The 20607-nt window shown below is 40.4% G+C and overlaps 1 long non-coding RNA gene across 1 annotated transcript in view; it reads right to left on the bottom strand.

Annotated features, from left to right (window-relative positions):
- LOC118881037 overlaps positions 1–20607 on the bottom strand; it is a 147436-nt gene that overhangs the window by 56993 nt on the left and 69836 nt on the right. Inside the window, exon 3 of the long non-coding RNA XR_005016422.1 lies at positions 17263–17350. This is a non-coding gene — a long non-coding RNA (uncharacterized LOC118881037). The remainder of the gene's footprint in view (positions 1–17262; positions 17351–20607) is intronic.

Genomic DNA, 20607 nt, shown 5'->3' with positions numbered 1-20607 from the left:
GTATGGATGAATTAGTGAATGAAAAAATATGTGAACAACCCACATCTTTAAAACCGTTGCCATAGAATTCAATTTTACCTTTCACATCCCAGGTTAGGTGGCCCCAGGATGGCCTTTCTGTGATGTTACACACACAGTGAGCCATCTAAAACAATAAGATTATTGAACAACTTTGCATTTGTTCCTTTTACTTTGGTTCCCCAAAGGATGTTACTCTTAAATTTATAGGAAATATGTTTTTGAGTGCCAATGAAACCATAAGCCAGTAATTCCAATATAATGGTTGTGGAAAGATATGAAATGTTTTTGTCTACCTGGTCAACTAACTCCCTCTTTTCTGGGAAAGTACCTTCTTTCTCTTAGGAATTGCTTCTCCTGCCCCCCACACCAACTATCACCATGGAATTTGAGCAAGGACTGCCTGTCACAGTGGAGAGGTAGGGACAGAACTCAAAGCTATCCAATCAGAACCTTCTCTGCAATTAAAAAAAAATTGAAGCCGGAAGGCCTCTTTTCCCCTTCCAAAATGCATTTTAATACAATAATAATATCATATTATATATTGTTCATTATCTGATTCCTCTGCCATAAGGTAGAGTTTCTGTCTTTGTACCGAAGGTCTTGACGAATATTTGTTAAATGAATAAACAAATGCTGGGGATGTATGAGCTAAGGACTTCCAGGAGCCATGAAACCTGCCATCTCAAAGAAACTGGTAGAGAACATGTAGAAGGAAGCAAAGAAGTAAGACAGGGTCCCAGGAGGTTCAAGTGTCCTAGTTCTGGTCCTTGAGGTTCTTGGAGCTTCTGTGGTTCATACCTTCCATTCATCCCTTTCTTTTGGCTTATGTTAGTTTAACTTGGGGTCCTGTCACTTGCAACTAAGAGAGTCCTGACTGATCTAAAAGTTTTATTGTAATAAACTGAACTGGGAGAGCCCAGGAAAGTGACATGTGGAGCTGACCTGGGGTAGGATATGAATGCATAGCAGTCAAACTCCTGGGTGTCTGAGTAAAGGGACATTTGAGGAAGATTCATGCTGCCCAGGAAGAGAGAAAAAAACTATAGTCAATGAAGATGTACTGGGTGAGATCACATACGTGTTTCCCTTTCCCTGTTAATTCTATTTACCCCATCCTCTGACACCCTATCAGGGTCCCACCAGAGAAACAGAACCAGCAGGAGATACATATTAAGAGACTTATTGCAAGGAATTGGCTTCTGCAATTGTGGGACCTGGCTAGGCAAGTCTGAAATCCATGGTGCAGGCCATCAGCAATTTCAACTGATTGAATCAGGCCCACCCAGATTATCTAGGGTGATAGCCCTTAAAGTCGGCTTATTATAGACTTAAATTACATTTACAAAATATATTCACAACACCACCTAGATTAGTGTTTGACTGAATACCTGAAGACTGTAGCCTAGCCAAACTGACACATCAAACTGACCACTGCATACACCCCCACAGCCAATCTACCCTAGGTGGTCTTAGGGCTTGAGACTGCACTGCCGTGCTCAGGGCCCACCTAGTTGGCTCTGGCCACATGTCCAGTATCCGATCAGTGTCACTCTCCAGTGACCCTCGGTCCTACTGGATTCCTAACAGTTTTGTCTTCAACTTCTACTTTTTGGAGTCCCAGTTCCTGTTATCCTTTTTGAAGTTACATGACTGTCCCTGCTATTAAGCCAACTCATGATGGACCAAAGTAAGGGTTCATAGGTTTTAACCTGGTCACTCCTTCACTTAGAATTTTTCAGTGGTTTCTCCTTGCTTTCGGAGAAAATCCAGAGTCCTTAAGACAGGAAGTGATTTAGCCTCTACTTAGCCAGCTTTTTGCTTTTAATCACTCTGCATGCCAACAAACTTTTTTTTTTTCCCCATTTAATTCCCTAAGCATGTCTTGCCTTCTCTCACCTCCATTACTTTGAAAACAGTATTTCCTTTACCTGGAGTTCCCTGGCCTTGATCTTTATCTAAGGACTTCTTATCCTTAAAAATGAAGCCCAGGCCTCCTCTGATGCAGGAAGGCTTGACATTCCTCTTGCCTTACTGGTTCTGGTGCCCATCCTGCGTTCCATGGCACCACCACCTCTCCTTTCATACACAACATATTGCATACAATAGTGCGTCTATTTATTTTATTTAAATAAGAGGAAGGTAGAAAAAAGTGCTATAGAGAGGTGTAAAAAGAGAAACATGTGGTCCCACCTCCCAACAGATCTTTCTGCCAAACTGTTAACACTTCCTTGTTAAATTTTCAGAAACATTGTTTATGCATATATCACTATACACACACATATAAAATCCTATTTATGAATGAGGTTATACTAAACATGCTGCTCTGCCTCTTGCTTTCTTCACTTAAATAAGAAAATATTTTCATCCCAACACATAGCCATTTAATATATGTAATGGCCAAATAGTATTCCATTGTAGCAATAAAAAAAAAAGTTATTTAATGAGTCTCATATTGATGAATATTTGGGTTATTTTGGGGTTTTCATATTATTCATCTATCTCAGGTTACTTTTTTAAAAAATTTATTTATATTATGTTTATTTTTGGCCGCGTTGGGTCTTCGTTGCTGCGTGGGCTTTCTCTAGTTGCAGCGAGAGGGGGCTACTCTTCGTTGCGGTGCATGGGCTTCTCACTGTGGTGGCTTCTCTTGTTGCGGAGCACGGGCCCTAGGCACGCGGGCTTCAGTAGTTGTGGCACGTGGGCTCAGTAGTTGTGGCTCATGGGCTCTAGAGCGCAGGCTCAGTAGTTGTGGCGCACGGGCTTAGTTGCTCCGCGGCACGTGGGATCTTCCCGGACCAGAGCTCGAACCCGTGTCCCCTGCATTGGCAGGCGGATTCCCAACCACTGTGTCACCAGGGAAGCCCTCTCAGGTTACTTTTATAAGTGTATCTCTAGGATAAATTCCTAGGACTGGTTCAAAGGACATTTAAACATTTTGAAACTTACTGCCAAATTGCATTCCAAAAGTGTGTACTAATTTAAATTTTGACTGACAGTATGCAAGTATTCTTACTTTGATATTTTCTTTCCAATATCAAATATATAAAACTTTCTAATATTTGCCTATCTGTTTGATGAAATTTTTTTGTTGTTGTTGTTTTGATTTGCAGTTTTAGGTCCCCATTGAGGTTGGGCATCTTTTCACATATTTCAGGTCATATGTATTTTATCTTTTTCTCAGAACTCCCTGTTTATAAATACACACACACACACACACACACACACGTATTTATTTATTTACGTTTAGCTTTTTCTGAGAACTCCCTGTTTATAACTTAATTAATTTATTGTCTCTTTGAAGTAAGAAAATTAACACTTTATCTGTCATGTTTGTTTTGAATATTTTTACCAATGTATTATTTGTCCTTGGACTTTGGCTATGGATTTTATATAAATGTTTTAAAGTTCTCAAATGTAATATACTAGTTTCCTTTATGGCTTCTGGGTACACTGTGTGTTGAATGTCTATTTTCTTGGCAGGAAAACCAGACCTGGGATTCAAAAGGGAAAATCACCCTTCATGCTAAAGGATTATTTTAAGAGCCATGGAGAAGTGAAAATGTATAAGGAATTTTATTACAAAATGCTTCTGTTCTGGGTCCTAAGGAGATCCTGTCTCAGCTCCTAAAAGCTGGCAGGGTGAAGAGGGCCAGGCAGTCTTAATTGAGGATTTCTTAACTTAATTGAGGTTGGGTTTCAATTCCAGCCTTGGGAGAAGCCGTATCTCTCTAACCATCTCCCTCGTCAATGCACAGATCTCACCCAGCCTTCTTGCTGAGAAGTCTGAGAAGAAGAAAGGTCCCAAACTATGTGGAGCCACAATTCTGACTCACACTGGATGGTTCAAAAGAAAGTTAAGTTCACTCCTGGCATCTTCCCACATGTTCTTTCTGTGTCATGAAATGAAAAATAAATAAGGATCATCATTTGGAGAAGACAGTGTCCAGGCAAGTTAAAAGGGATAGACTGGTTCAAGCTGGTGGCTTTCCATCTCCCTCTATACAGTCATAACTTACAAAACGCACACCACCTTAGGCACATTGCTCCCAAAGTGTTGGGGGCTGTTAGAAACAACAGCACTGTGACTCCAGCATGTTCATTCCCACTGACTTCCTGTCATCTCATTAAGAACCACATGTGAAGTTAAGGACAGCTTCTTCCCAGACAGCAAGTGTCCCAGGTGCCCCATATGTAAAGCTATCATGAGTTATCATGTCTTGTAGTTATCATGTCTGTAGTTCTGTTTGGGCCCATGCTGGCCTCTTTGCTGGTGACATGAGCATTGAGACAGGATGACAGAGTTAAAGGTAGGGTTAGAAGAGGATTAGGTGCTGGAAGCAAGCGTGAAGAAATTGCCCAAATCCAGCCCCTGAAGAAAACCTGAGTCATGGAATTGGCCAGAATTGGACAGTAGGTTACCATAAGAGAAGACACAAGATTGGAGCAGAGGCAGAATCAGAATCTGTGGTCAAATCCAAGGTCAAAGCCACAAGGAGTTAATACAAAAACAAAGTGCAGAAGTCAAGGAGCAGGGATAGTCAGTCCAGTTAAATTCTCAGGAACAGAACAGTCTCTCTTAGAAGCCCCAGTGCTTTGCCCCATGGGCACGACTCTTAATTTCAAAGGCATTTGCTGCAACCTTCAATTTCAGAAATAGGAAAACAGCTGGCAGCACTGCAGTAGGAGCGGCAACTATGCAGACACAGACCGACTCTGCCAGCAGAGCACCACACGTCCAGGAGGACAGGCGTGGTCCTGAAACCTCAGTGGTCAGGTGTGTGTGGGAACAGCTACTGGGGAGACCCCAGGCATGTGGTTCTCTGGGCTCTGTGCCCCTGCTTCTGTTCCTTGGTCTTACCCCTACCCTTGGCTAGAGCTCTTTAATTATATTTTATTTTATTTTCCCTAGCTTAAATATTGGTTTAACTTTTCTTTTTTGATTTCTAGTTGTGTTTTAAAAATTACAAAAGTAATGCCTGATCATTATAAAATATTCAAGTAACATAAAAGTATGTAAAGCAAAAAGTGAAGTCTCTTCCTTACATTCTACTCACCCTCTCCAGTGGAAATCAATGTTAAAAGTTGGATTTGTATATGTTTAGACTTTTTCTAGGTACATATATATACCTAGGTTATTTTAAAAACATATGGTCACACTGTTTATACTGTACTGCAGCTTGCTTTTTGTAACTCAATCATACCTTACAGATAGCCATTCCATTTCTATATCTATCTATCTATCTATCTATCTATCTATCTATATATATATATATATATACACACACACACACATATATATGTATATACACACATCTACTTCATTTTTGTTAATGCTGCATAGTCATCATAACAAGAATATGCATTAATTTTATATTGTATTTTATAATATAAGTAATGTTGCCTTGAACATTCTTTTAGTTTTTTTTGTTTTGTTTTTTTTTTTAGGCCGCACCAAGTGGCATGTGGGATCTTAGTTTCCCAACCAGGGATTGAACTTGTGCCCCCTGCAGTGGAAGCGCAGAGTCTTAACCACTGGACCACCAGGGAAGTCCCTCTTGAACATTCTTGTACAGGTATTCTTGCTCACTATAGAGTGTTTCCATCGGATAAATTCCTAGAAGGGAATTGCTGGGTGCATATTTAAAACTTTGATAGGTACTGCTGACGTGACTTCTTTGTTCCAGTTTATACTTTCACCAACAATGTGTGTGAGACTCTTTCCCCCCACCCTAATCACCACTGGATATTATTATTTTATTTCCCAAACCAGAGTCTAATTTGATGTGCACTCCAGGCTTCGATGTACACTCCAGGTTATGGGTGTTCTGAACCTGGCACTGATCTTTAGGTTGTGAATGCTGCTTTGGCAGGCTAGAAACTCCAGGTTTGGGCCTCTTGGGTTCTTCTACTACTTCTACTCTTATGTTCTCTGGGGCATATAAAAATTTGATATTAACAATTCCATACATTTTACAGTTTACCTAGTATCTTCCCCACCTTATTTTATTTAATCCGCACAAAGTTTCAATGGGGTATGTAGGGAGAGAATTTTTATTTTGGGGACTCAGAGCTGTTAATGACTTTTTTAAGTTCACACTGTTAAGAAAGAAAAGAACTAGGACTTGAATACAAGTCTCTTCAGTTCAAAATCCATGTTCTAGCCACCATTTCCCCCTCCGGCTCTCTAGAACAGACAGCCATCAGAGTTTGTGTTTCCGATCAGTAGTTTTCTATCCTTTTGTTATGTGTACTATCTCTAGAGAAACTTAAGTTTGTTGGTTGGTTGGTTAGATGTGGGGTTGCTGTAATTTGTGACTTAGGGGTATCAATTTTGCTCATAAAATGTTTTTGCAATTTGAATATTCTGGTATGTGGCCCAAGGTGACCCAGGGTGACATCTCCAGGAGAAGATAACTGGCGGGGTGCCAAGAGGCCTCGTGGTGACCTTACCTAGTAAGTGTCAGTGCCAGAATTGGAAGCAGGCCTGTCTGACTCCAAAGCCGAAACCCTTTAAAATTTACTCTAGCCACCACCTCATATAGAGCAAGATGCTCAGGGCAGAAGATCAATGCATTCTTTCTTTATAGGCAAATTACATGGGAAGCCAGATTCTCACAAGGTTGCATGCTGAGCATGGAATCAGAACAAGGAGGGTTCAGGGTCTTAAGAAGCTAATTTCAGCTCAAGTAGCTGAAGGCCAGCTTACCCACTAGGCGGGTCACACACTCAAAAACCAAGAGGCTCAAAAGACTGAAACGTAGATGAGTCGAGCAGGTCAGGGAGCAGGTGTGATAGGGAATAGTGGAGACTGCGGCAATCTGGAGAGTGAACCCTCCTCTAAAGGGAGCAGCTGCTGCTTTATAGCTCCAGCCCATTGTAGCCAGTTTAGGTAAGCCAGGTCTTCCCAATTTTTCAATAAAAGCTAGAATCCTAGATTTTCCTATGTGAAATTAATTGACAACTTTTAAAAATACTGTAACTCAATACAGTGTAGACAAAGCAAAATTTGTATGTGGGCCAGACTTGGCCTATCAGGTGCCAGTCTGCGAGCTTTCACTGTAGGAAAATGAAAGATTTTCTTTTACCAAGAAAATCATAAAGCTCACAGCCATTTAGAAAGGCTTCTTTGCCTCTAAAAGATTAAGATCGGCACTCTTTAGATTTTCCTTTTTATCCTCTGGGATCCATCTCTGTTTATAGTTGATCCCCAGATAGAATAGAGTATATTCCATTCCCTTTCCTCTTACTAAATTACACCTACATTTCAGCCATGTCTCCTTGGGAGGATTCTTAGCTCAACTTTTGGTTGGATTGACACGTATAGAGTCAGTCCCTTGCATTCTTATTACTGCCATTATTATTTTGGGAGTTGTCATTATTCTTATATGACACAGCTAATCACTGCCACTGAGTGTGAATTTTACTAATTCAACTCTCAGAGGACAACCCAATTTTCAAATCCTTAAAGGGTCCTTTACTGCTGCCAAATTATAGGGACAAAAAAGCTGTTTTCACCTTTTTCAGACATTAAAAATTGTTTTTAAGTACATAAATATACCTTCATTGGTTTACAGACTTTTTTTTAGTGAGTAATTTTTTCTTCTAAGAAGATTTGGGGGAGTTGCAGCTTATAGGAGACGAAGGAAGAAATAGGGACACTCTTCTAGATACCAAAATAAGCAAGAGGAATTGATTGGATTTTAATTCAAAATGAAGACTGAACTTTGCTTCTAGATCTCAGTGATGTTAGCATTGACCCTCCTTCCCTTCAGTTGAAGAGACAACCATTCCTGCCTCATGACACACAGCAGCCTCAAGACCAGTTAAGCTATCACTGGAAAGCGGAGGAGGAGAAAAAGCTCCCAGAAATGGAAGGCAGCTCCGCCCTTTAGGCATATCATGCCAATCAGAAAGACACTGTAACGCATCAAGCACATTTCCAGCAGAAAATAACATGTGAATTTAATGGCATTCAGGCACAGGGGATTCTATCAGCATCTTTCCTTCATAACAGAACTATTAACAAGACACTAATTCAAGATTTACTAATCAGACTTCCCCACTAGACATTATGTTGCCTTTAGTGTTGAGACATGACATGTGGTGACACATTACAAAATAAATGACATTTAGCCAGAATCTAAATAGCTAGGAATCTAAAATAACCAGATCTCATCTCCCACCCCATAGTCTTGTACAATGATAATGATGCCAACCCAAAAAAGCCTGACATTTTGAAAGTTTCTAAAGTTTCTCCAAATCACCATAAACATTTATTTATTCTCTTGTGAAATGTGTGTTCATTGTTTTTATGGTAAGCCGATTCTTCGAAAATTAATAATCTGAAATATGAGACTCCCAAGGCAGCTTTAGCAAGAAAATTTCCCAAATTTGCTTCTCGACTATCCCATCAGATTACCGAAGAATTTTGTGGGTTTCCACTTCTTAAATTTGGGTGGTGAAGAGCACAGTTAAACAGACATGGGCTTGAATCCTGTGCACTTAACCCTATGATCTTGGGCAAGTTTATTAACACTCTGAGCTCAGTTTCCTCAAGAATAACAATACTTACATCACGAGGGTATTTGTGTGGGGACTGAATGAAATAACGTATAATGATAACATACCATAGAGTAATTCTTTAATAAATGGGCCTGCTAATGTCTTCAACTCAACCGCCTGTTTAGAGGGCAATCAATGGCAATGAGGCATATAAAAATGCATACTGCTCTGAAGGAACCCTCTCTGCTGGAGACAAACTGCAACCACCCAGGAAACCTTGAGAGATCAGTCTAAGACCATTTATAGAAAAGGGCTAAGTGACCACCGTACAACATCAGTTTGGAAATTGAGAGACATTGTAAATGCAAGAGGGAGGAGATATGGGGATGTATGCATATGTACAGCTGATTCACTTTGTTATACAGCAGAAACTAACACACCATTGTAAAGCAATTATACTCCAATAAAGATGTTAAAAAATAAATAAACAAAAAACCACACAAATGGCAGGGCATTCTTACTTCCCCATTCTCACCAGGTCCCAATACTGAGGAGCAGAGCTGGGCAGAGGGAAACCAAGACCAAGCTCCCCACCTTCCTGCCCAGTGCGCTTTACAACCTGCGAGCTGCAGGCTGAGGCATCACAGCCAGGCTGAGGATGGTGGATGCAATTATCTCCCAGCCCTTTGAAGCTTCAGCCAGGAATATTTGTTGTCACTATCACATGTGATTATGACAGCAACGTCCTCCTGCAGAAGACAGAACTCTTTGTCCACCACCCTCCCTCTGTCACTGCCAGAGAGCAGGAAGTGGGGAGAGGGGCTGGCGCCCCTCTCCTCTTGGTCCAATTTCACACATTGGTTTTTCGGCATTAATAAATTGGTTACATTTGCCCCACATTTGGCAGGCGAGGTTTCTAATAACACTCTGATCCCTTCAGAGAACATGAATCACTGGCATGCGGGGGGCTCTGGTTACCTCCCCCCACTCTCTGCTGCTAAAGGTCCCACACATTAGCAGGGGTCAGGCGCTCGCCTGGGCTGGGGCAGAGTCTAGGACAAGGGCCATGGCTTCGAGGCACTGTCACGGAGCTCAAAGATTTTCCCTCAGAGGGAGAACAGATAACTTTGAGCCCAGGCAATGTGCAGCTTTCTTCAGCTGTCAATCCTACCTGGTTTGCATATAGATTGAGAAAACGTGTGAGATTTTACCACAAGAATCAGTCCAGAGAATTCGAGGCAGGGAGTGGGGGGTGGGTAGTGGGTGGAGAGGGGATGGGAGAGAAAAAAATGTGGGATGCAGATGTCTGAGAGTTACGTGCTGCCCCAGCACCACTTCCTTTGTGAAGCCGGGAATCTTGAGGGATGGACAGCCTGAAAGAGGACAGTGTACGTTTCTCAGAGGCAGCTTTTCTTCTTGCAGAGCAATTAGGTGTGCAAAAGTTCCATGACCAAGGAGAAGTCCTGAGAAGGGGTCCAGAGTTAGGAGGCGGCCACAACTGCAGCCTTGGCAGGACAAGTAGACGGGTAAAAGAAGGGGAAAGAAAGAAGCTAAACAGAGCATGGGCAGGCCTGGGACAAACACAGGGAACAAACTAGGGGGAACAGAAGGAGAGAACAATGGAAAAAGAGAAAAAGAGAATCGAGACGAGATGGAGAGGAAAGCAACTCAATTGAATCTGATAGATATTTTATGCTAACCTCCAGCTGGGGGAAAGAAGTGTTTTTACCTAACAAGTATACATCAAATCCAGTTCCTGCCTTCCAAAGAGCTTACAGATCGTTTAAAAAATTGGCCACACAACTCCTGGAACACAATCCTGGAACAGAATATGACAGGATATAAAACAGACAGCAGTGCCATGGAGCATGAGAAAGAAGGGCAGAGGTTATCGTGGGGAGGCTTAGTAGACGAGGTGGGTCTTGAGAGTCTTCTAGAAGGCAGGTGAGCTAGGCACAGGTGTGGGGTGGGGATTCCTGGTAGTACAGAGAGAGGAGAGGATGAGAGGGAGGAGGGGAACAGTGGGTAATGAAAAGACCAATATAGAAAGGAAAGGAAAATGAAGTCTGTCACCCACAGCTGCCTTAGTTACCACACAGGCCACAGCTGCCTTAGTTACCACACAGGCCACAACTACCTTAACACTTTTATACAAAGGAATTAGAATTAGAAACTTCCTATGGGATCCAGTAAACTCAGGCAAGCCACCCCCAGCAGCTCAGCTCCAGGCCTGGAGGGAACGAAGGGAAGCAGCTCGTGCACCCTGAGCAAAAGCAGGCAACTCTTCTCTCCTGAGGGCACCAGGATGGCCTCAGAGGTTCCCAGTCAACCCACCTAAGGTCACGGACGCATCCCAGTCTCACCTGGTAGGTTCCCAAGCGCCCTCTCTCTCTGCCATATCCTTCACTCTGGTTTTCACATTCCCAGGAAGGAAGATCTTTTCTGTTTTTCCCAACTTTTTTAATTTGAAAAATTTGAAATCTTCACGAAGGTTGAAAGAATACCATACTGAACACAAGACACACTTGAATTGTTTCACCAGTTACTAAAATTTGATTCCATATTCCGTGGTGTGCTGATAAGCCTGGTCTCTGGGGGCAGGGGAGGAAGCCCTAGGTGTAGCATGTGTCAGTTTCTGTGGTGTAAAAAACTCTCACCACGACTGATTTCAAGCTAATTTTAAACCATTAGTTTAGCAAATGGCTTGCAAAACTCCTGAATATTTATCTGCTCTCAGGAGCTGGTAAGAGCCGGTTCCAGTATACCATATTTTCCTGAACTATTTTAAATAACTTGCAGATATCATGGCACTGAACCAAATAACTTCAGCATGTGTCTCCTAAGAATAAGGACATTCTCAAACATAATCACAACATCATTATCACACTTAAGGGAAAAATTAGCAACATATTTCATTATCTAATATACATTTCCTACTAAAATTTTCCAAATTGTTTCCCAAATGTCTTTCATAGCATTTTTTAAAAAATCAAGAATCCAATGAAGCCTCCATATTGCATACGGTGTTTGTTTGTTTGTTTGTTTGAATCTAATCTGACTGCTTTTTCAGCTACAGTCTTTTTATGACTGACTTTTTTGAAGAGTCCAGACCAACAGTCTATAGAATGTGCCACAGTCTGGGCTTATATGGTTGTTTCTTATGGTTAGATTTAAGTTAAATATTTTTTAGTAAAAATAATCCAAAGGTGGGCTTCATATCAAAAGGCTCAAATAATGTCAGATTGTTCCACTATTGGCGATGCTGTTTGATCACTTAAAGTAATAACCACCAAATCTCTCCAAACCAAACCTTTTCCCCTTTGTAATTAATAATCTGTGAGGAAATATACTGATTCTGTGTGAACATCTTGTTACTCAAGAACTTTTTACTCAGTGGTTAGCATCTGCTGATGTTACTTGCCTGAATCTATTATTACAGTAGGGGTTGAAATATAATGATTCTCTAATTCTATCACTCTTTCTGCATTTATTAGGTGGAATCTTTTTTTTTTTTTTTTTTTTTTCTTTGTTTTTCAGTATGACTGTGGACTCATGGGCTTTTTTTCAAAAAATGCAATGGATTTTAATCCATTACTGTCATTTTCTTTTTGATGTTCAAATTATTCCAAAGTTGGCCAGTGGGAACCCCTTCAAGCAAGATCCTGTGTCCTTTTGACATGACCTCATTAATCTTTAAGTATTTCCTTTCTTTCTGGCACACCAAGATTCCCCAGGCTCCCTTATGTTTGCCCTGCACCAGAATCAGAAGCAGTTAGTTCTTCAAAGAGCCCTGATTTCTTTAGTGGGAAATGATATTTAGAAATCAAGATCTGGGTGCAAGGTGTGCTCATTGCTGCAGTGGTGTTATTGCTTTTAGATCCTTTTGGTTGACATGGTCAGGGGGAAATACATACAGATATATATATGTATGTATATGTGTGTGTGTAATTTATAAACAAAATATAATTTGTATATACATAATTTACAAGTATATATATATACATACATATATACATATACACACATATTGAGTTCCCTAACCCCCAGTATCTCAGAATGTGATCTTATTTGGAGATAGGGTCTTTACAGAGGTAATGAAGCTAAAATGAAGTCATTAAGGTGGGCTCTAATGCAGTATGACTGGTGCGCTTATGAAAAGGTGGAACTTGGATACAAAGGCACATACAGAGGGAACATGATGTGAACACATAGGGAGAAGACGGTCATCTACAGGCCCAGGAGAGAGACCTGGAACCGATCCTTCTCTCATAGCCCCCAGAAGGCACCAAGCCTGCGACACCTTGATTTTGGACACGGCTGCCAGATTTTCTGTTGTTCAAGCCACCCAGTTTGTGGTACATTGTTATGGCAGCCCAAGCAAACCAATACACTACCATAAAAATTACCACAAATTTAGCAGCTTAAAACAACACATATTTGTTCTCTCACACTTCTGTCGAAGGCTGGTTATGAATCTCACCAGGGTAAAATCAAGGTATCAGCAGGGCTGCATTGCTTTCTGGAGTCTCTATGGAAGAATCTGTTTTCTTGCTCATTCAGGTTGTCAGCAGTATTCAGTTCCTTGTGGCTGTAGGACTAAAGTCCCCATTTTCTTACTGACTGTCAGCTGAGGGCTGTTCCCAGCTTCTGGAGGCCGACTGCATGCCTTTGCCCATGACCCCTTTACCCCAACTTCAAGACCAGCAGTGGCAGGTTGAATCCTTCTCATGACTTGACTCTCTCCTGCCTCTCCTTCCCTTACCTGCTCTTCTGCCTTCCTCTTTTACCTTTAAGGGCCCATGCAATTTCACTGAGCCCACTCAAGATAATCTGGAATAATCTCCCTAAATTAAGAATTAATCTTAATTCTATCTGCAAAGTTTCTTTTGCCATGCAAACACAGGTTCCAGATGTGGACAACTTGGGAAGGGGGGGCGTTATTTTGCCTACTACATGATGACATCAATACATTTAGTTATTTGCTTTGTCCAACAATATGCATAGGATAGTTTTAGGATTCCAATAGCATTATAATTATTAACAAATAACCAACTAAGTAAAACTAAAATTTCTTTGAAGTCCTTTTTATCCCTACACTGAGAAACTGCACATAGAGCACTATGTTCAGAATTTTACTTGAACCCTTTTCTCTGTGTAGTTAGATTGTCAATTTGATAAACAACTTGATGCGTTTGTTTCTGTTTGTATTAAAATTTAAGGTTTATTTTATTTTTTATCTTTTCACACAATTCTATCTTGTGAATAAATGAAACATTTATACCACTTAGAAGCCAAAACTATTCAAAAAGATATACCTAGAGAAGGCTCATTTGCATCCCTAATCCAACTCCTAAATTCCAAGGACTGGTGTGCTGGGAGCTGGCTTCTCTGATTGCTATCACTGCTGCTATGTAAGTCAAATCTTTGACATATTGATAGCAAATATCCAAGTACAAATCCATCATCACTTTCGTCAACTACAACCACTTATTGCAGATCAATTACTGAGAACAAAAAGAACAGAGCAGTCCCTGTCCCAAGGTATGAGAGTCTCCTTGAATAGACCTGGAATGCTACAGAACAGGTGAGGGAGGCTCAGTACCTGACGAAAGGTTTAACTACATGGGGGGGTTAGGGCCTCAGGATGATTCCCCCATTGATTAGGGTTCTGGAGAAAGGCTTCATGGAGGACATAAGACTTGATTCAGAGCACGTTAAGAAAGGAAAATGGCATGAGCAAAGGCAAAGAGGTATATTCCAGACTGGGGAACAATTAGCCAACCAGCTTGGAAGAGTGGAACAAACACTTGAGCTGGAACTTGGTAAAAGGCATCCAGGTTCAAATGCTGCCATGTGACCCTAGGCAAGTCATCACTCAACCTTTACATTTCTCAGTTTCCTCAACTAAAAATGGCAATAAGGCTAAGTAGTAAGCCATTCTCAGAATAATTTGATAGTAACAGAGTTTCTTTATGGATATACTGGGGGTGGGGAGCATGGAGCTGGAGAATCAGGTCTGAAGCAGATAACAAAGGACCTTCATTACCAGGCTAAGAAGTTTAAATTCTATATTATAGGAGCCAGTGGGAGGATTTTCTTTTCATAAGTAATAAATGAATTTATTGTTTTTAAACAATATAAACTGTGGTTAATAATATGATAGATATTTATTTCTGCAAATTATTGGGTTGGCTAAAAAATTCATTCAGGTTTTTCTGTAAGATCTTATGGAAAAACCCAAATGAGCTTTTTGTCCAACCCAATACTTTTTTATAAAATTAAGCCATATGTACTAATGATCTTTCCATGCTAATATTTTTTCTCCTTAACCAATGCATAAGTATTTCACAGAATAAATTAATAAAACCTATTTAGCAATTTCCCTACTGAATACATAGGTTGTTTTTTGTTTGCTTTTTAAAGATTTTTTTGATGTGGACCATTTTTAAAGTCTTTATCGAATTTGTTACAATATTGTTTCTGTTCTATGTTTTGGTTTTTTGGCCGCGAGGCATGTGGGATCTTAGCTCCCCGACCAGGGATTGAACCTGCACCCCCTGCATTGGAAGGCGAAGTCTTAACCACTGGACCACCAGGGAAGTCCCCGTAGGTTGTTTTTAATTTTACAACATTACAAATAAGGTAGTAATGTATATTATTGTACGGTAACCCTTGTGCCTTTGTTCACACAAAGGTACCTCCTTAGGAAGGGTATTTCTTGTAGTGGCTCTAAAATCTCAACATGCATCAGAATCACCTCTCCAGGTGATCTGTTGAACCACAGATCCTGGATGCCACTCCCATAGTTTCTGATTTAGTAGGTTAGGGGTCGCACCTGAAAATTTGCTCAGGTGATGCTGCCATTGTTGGCCTAGCTCAAACTTTGAGAACTGTCTTTCTGCACAATTGATTCCTAAAATTAGAGTTGTTGGGTAAAAGCATATGCAAATTTTTCACTTTGATGAATCCTGCACATTATCTTCCACAAAAATTGTATCAGTTTACTTCCCCACCTACAGTGCATGAGCATGCCCGCTCCCACACCCTTGGAAACACAGGCTATTATAACTCTTTTACTTTTTTTGCTAATTGAATGGTAAAAAATGGAATCTTGGGAGATAAGATTGATGTTGTTTAAGGGTACAAACTTACAATGAGTAGCAAATAAGCCACAGTGATCAAATGCAAGTATAATGAATATAGACAACAATATTGTACTATAATTATGTAATGATAAATATAGCTACAAAGGCAATCATACTACAATATACAAATGTATCAAAGTAACATGTCTTAAATTTACACAATGTTATGTCAAATATATTCAATTTTTAAAAATGGAATAGAATCTCATTATTGTTCTCTTTTACAGTATCCTGAATAGACAATAGTGTACTATAATTATGTAATGTGATAAATATAACTACAAAGGCAATTATATTTCAATATCTAAATGTATCAAAGTAACATGTTGTACACCTTAAATTTACACGTTATGTCAAATATATTCAATTTAAAAAAATGGAATAGAATCTCATTATTGTTCTCTTTTACACTATCCTGAATACCTTTTCATTATTTTTTACTGTAACTTCTTGTTTTTTTATCTTATTATAAGAATAATGTTTATTGCAAAAAATTTAAGAGCTCTGAATAAGCAAAAAGAAAGTCATCCATGATTCCACCACACGTAGATCACCCATAGTAACACTGGGTGTATTTTGTAACTTTTTTTTTCATTTAATAACATACTGTGATCATTTTTTCCATATCATGTCATTAACTGTTCTTCTCCAACATCAGCCTAAATGGATGCATCATATCAATGGAATGTCTCTGAATGGGAACTGACATTTACAAAATGACTCTGGGAAGACTGATCTAGGAGCAAGATTTAGAATGGGAAAAGCCTGGAGGCAAGGAGAAGTTAGGAAACTATTGAAATAATACAGGAGAGTGGTGACAGTGCAATTAGATGACAAGGAATGAATACAGGAAACATTAGGAAGAAAGAGTCAACAATCTTGTGAGCATCCATGGTGGAGTGTGAGGAACAATTCAAAGCTAAATCCAGCGGGAGTACCCTGGTTTCAGAATCATAAACTTGTGAGATGCCTTGAAAGGGACAGAGATCATCTTTCCTATCTTTGATCCATTCATTTATCTCAGTGTAAAGGTTTAGGGGATGGAAGTTAACTTTATAGAGGACGAAATTCATTTAGGAGCGCAGCAGTCTTTAAATCCCAGAGCCCAGTCTTCACGCCTCATTTCAATGTAGGGATTAATTATTTGAGAGACTATGGTGAGGTGGAAAGGCCACACTCTTGAGTATTAAAAAGAGGGCATTGTGCATCGCTGCTTTGTCACTTATTGTGACCTTCAGCAAGCCTCTTAACCTCCTTGAATTTTTTTGTCTATAAAATGAGAATAATATTTACTTCACTGAGTTGTTGTCAGAATTAAAAGAGACGATATATGTGAAATCCTGGTCCACAGTCAGCAAATGTTTAAGAAGTGGTGGTTTCTTTTATCACTGTAAGAATAGCAATAATATAAAGTAACAACATCCCTATAAATCATCCCACAACTTGGCTCCTCCCTGAAGGAGTGTTCATGGACAACCTAGGCAAGTCTGTTTGACAATGAAATGAAACTCATCAATGAAATGAAGTTAACTCTGAAACAGTCCCTTTCGTGAGTAGCCGAATGCAGTGGCATGCAGAGTGGGCTGCGGCTTACCTCTTGAGCTGAAGCTCTGGGGATGTGCTGTGGGGTGGCTGCAGATATTCCGCGTGTGCTGGATTCCTCCAGAGGTTGCCTGAGAACACTGCAGAGATGTGCACAACAGAAGCAATGAGGAGTTTAAATCAATACTGACAGACTTGGTCCTTTTTCTTCTTTCCTTCCCCTTCTACCAGCTCACAAGGAACTCAGGCTCCATATTTAGCTCTAGCCTCAGGGTACGGGTGCTGATTGCAATAAGTCTGCAGGCAAATCAATCTCTCTCAGTGGTGATCTTCCTTCCTTAAAGTGGGGATGTTACTTCCTAGAGTAAGTCTGAGGAGCAACTGGGGTATTGCATTTGAAAGTGCTTAGCAGGGTATCCAAGAGGAGTGGACACTTACTGTTGAGTTTCTTCTGGGAACCTCTCTAAGGCTACCTCTCTATAGGCCAGCAATAAGTAAACCATGCCAGAAAATGTAGTTGTTTCAGCTGCTTGGCAACCACCTAGTGTATGATTAACAGAGACACGAGAAAAGCCATCACCCTCCCAGCTCCCCAACCCGCCCCCCAGCAAACTCTCTGACATAGCAAGAAACACGAAATATCCACCCTCCTAACTTAACTCTTGTCCCTCGAGGTTGAGGAAAAGAAAACTTAAACTCAATCACCAACACCCCATTTGCCTTAGGTGACATGAAACGCATTTCTGCATGGCAGTCAACAAATGCTTCACCAGAGAACGTGGTGCTCTGCCAGAGAAAGTGAACCAACACTGATGCGTCCACTATCTACTCCTATAGGTCAAGCCCTCTTATATGCCCTGTATAATCTTATTTACACAAGCCCATGGGCATTATTATCCTAATTTATCAGATGAGGAAACAAAGACTCAGAAAGATTGAGATGCACAGCATAATAGGTGGTAGCTACCTCCCCCTTTTCCACACTTCTTTTAATTTAGTTTCCCAACATATGTTCCTATCATCTTGGTTGCTTTACAGACCAACAGTCTTCCAGCCCACATGAAAGAAGAAGCAATAAAGACCATATTTCCATCTTTGGATCTGTCCAGTTTCATCCAATCCTAAATTAGTCACAAGTTAAATTCAGCACATGCAGTGTTAAACTCTACTATCTACTATAGTATTAAACTCTGTAGCTTTACTATGTACTATCAAGCCCACATTGATGAGACAGTGAACAGGAGAGAATTATATTTTTTAAGTTAAAACCTGACTTGTTTACTCACTTGCTAAAAACAAATTTTCATACAGGATGAACCAGTTCCTGAATTTTTTTTTTTTAAGAAGACCATTATGTTTTCAAGATGAAATGAATGGAAATGTGCTGTTTCCTGCTGCCCTGTCTCCCTGCTCCTTTTCTCTTTCTCACCGTGTGTGCGTCTATCACGGGTTTCTTCTATCCAGAGATGCTCACAGCTGTTTCCCTTCCTCTCTCTTGAGCTCTCTAGGGCAGCTTTCATTCTTCTACCTCAGCACGCCTAGGGCCACGTGGAAACTCCCCCACGGTATGATTGCTTCCACACTTTTCTAGGCTTTAAAGAGTATCAGCTGAGAACAGCTTATTGATCCCAAGTGGGGAATCCTCCCTGGCAGAGCAATTTGCAGTCGATGAAGGAATGTTGAGGCGTCCTTCTCTTCTTCTGGCCCCCACCTCCACGCCCACCTGCAGGCTGACACCCTCCAGCCTAGAGCTCATCCTTGCTAGTGCCTCCTTTTCTAAGTATTTCTGGGGAAGCTGACTTTTCTTTCTCAAACACTGATCACTTTTTTTCTTATCAAAGTATAGTTGATTTAAAATATTGTTAATTTCAGACATACAGCAAAGTGACTCATGTATTTTTTTCAGATTATATTCCATTATAGGTTATTACAAGATACTGAATATAATTCCGTGTGCTATATATAGTAAATCCTTGTTGCTTATCTATTTTATGTATAGTAGTTTGTATCTATTAATCCCATACTCCCAATTTGTCCCTCCCTCCCTCCCTCCGTCCCTCTCCCCTTTGGTAACCGTAAGTTTGTTTTCTATGTCTGTGAGTCTGCTTCTGTCTTGTATAGAGATTCATTTGTACTATTTTTAGATTCTACATATAAGTGATATCATATAGTATTGCAATATTTATCTTTCTCTCTGACACTTCACTAAGTATAATATTCTCTAGGTCCATCCATGTTGCTGCAAATGGCAATATTTCATTCTTTTTTACAAATGAGTAATATTCCATACACACACACACACACACACACACACACACACACACACACACATCTTCTTAAGCCAATCGTCTGTTGATGGGTATTTAGGTTGTTTCCATGTCTTGGCTATCGTAAATAGCAGACACTGATCATTTGAACCACTTGATCATTCCAGTTTTAAATTAGACCTCTATCTAGTTCAGAGGTTTTATTTTGAAACCCAAATATGGAGAAGAATCAGTTGCTTCCCAAGTGCTTAAGTCCCAGGAGACATGGATTCCACATGCTCAGGCAGCATCATACCTTCTGCTACCCACCAACAGAAAACCGGTGGCGGGGCTAAGGCAGAGCAGCAGATGCCGTTGAACGTGTTATTCTCGGTTAACAGGGACTTGCTGCGGTCTTGTCAGTGCTCAGCACCGAGAGAAGGAATGAGGAAGGGAGCAAGCAGGGCTGGAGTGCTCACTTTGCTCCAGGCACTATGCTAGTCATGGTCAAATATGGGATTTTATTAATCCTGTCCATAACCTCTCTAGAAGATTCAGCCTCATGCTCCTAGAAAATGAAGACTTTCCAAGGACCTTTCTCCTATCATCACTATTTTATCAATGAAAAAACTGAGCTCAGAGAAGTTCAATGGTTTGCACAAGCCCACGCAGCAAACAAGTGGCAGCAACACAGGCAACCCAGTCCTCTGCCTCCAGGTTCAATGCCCTTTCCGTTTCTCCACCACTGGCAAGGGTTCCCTTGACTCAAAATTCACACTGGAAATAAAGTCAGTGTGTTGGGTTTTCCATTTTGGTACTGCGATGTCTGCCATTATTTTATTTGGTCAACATTCCAAAGGTGATGCTCCTTTTCAGCCCAGGTACTATGAATGCAGCTGCCTAGTTTGCAGCCTCAATATTCAAACCCTCTGGATCCCCTTAGCCCACTTTCATAATGATAGGCTTTCCCTTCACAAAACAGAACTTTCATTAAGCAGCAAAACTACAGATTTACTTATATTAGCATAAGTTCACATTTAAAAGGCTAATAAAATTTGGAGCAAGATTAAAAAAAAATAGAGTTAAAAACAAAGATGAGTTAACCTCTTAAACTTAAGCCTTTCCCTCTTTCCATACTCTGCTTCAAAAAG

This window comes from Balaenoptera musculus, chromosome 1 (assembly GCF_009873245.2).
Source record: "Balaenoptera musculus isolate JJ_BM4_2016_0621 chromosome 1, mBalMus1.pri.v3, whole genome shotgun sequence".
Classification (NCBI taxonomy): domain Eukaryota; kingdom Metazoa; phylum Chordata; class Mammalia; order Artiodactyla; family Balaenopteridae; genus Balaenoptera; species Balaenoptera musculus.
This window is presented reverse-complemented; position numbering and strand designations above follow the sequence as displayed.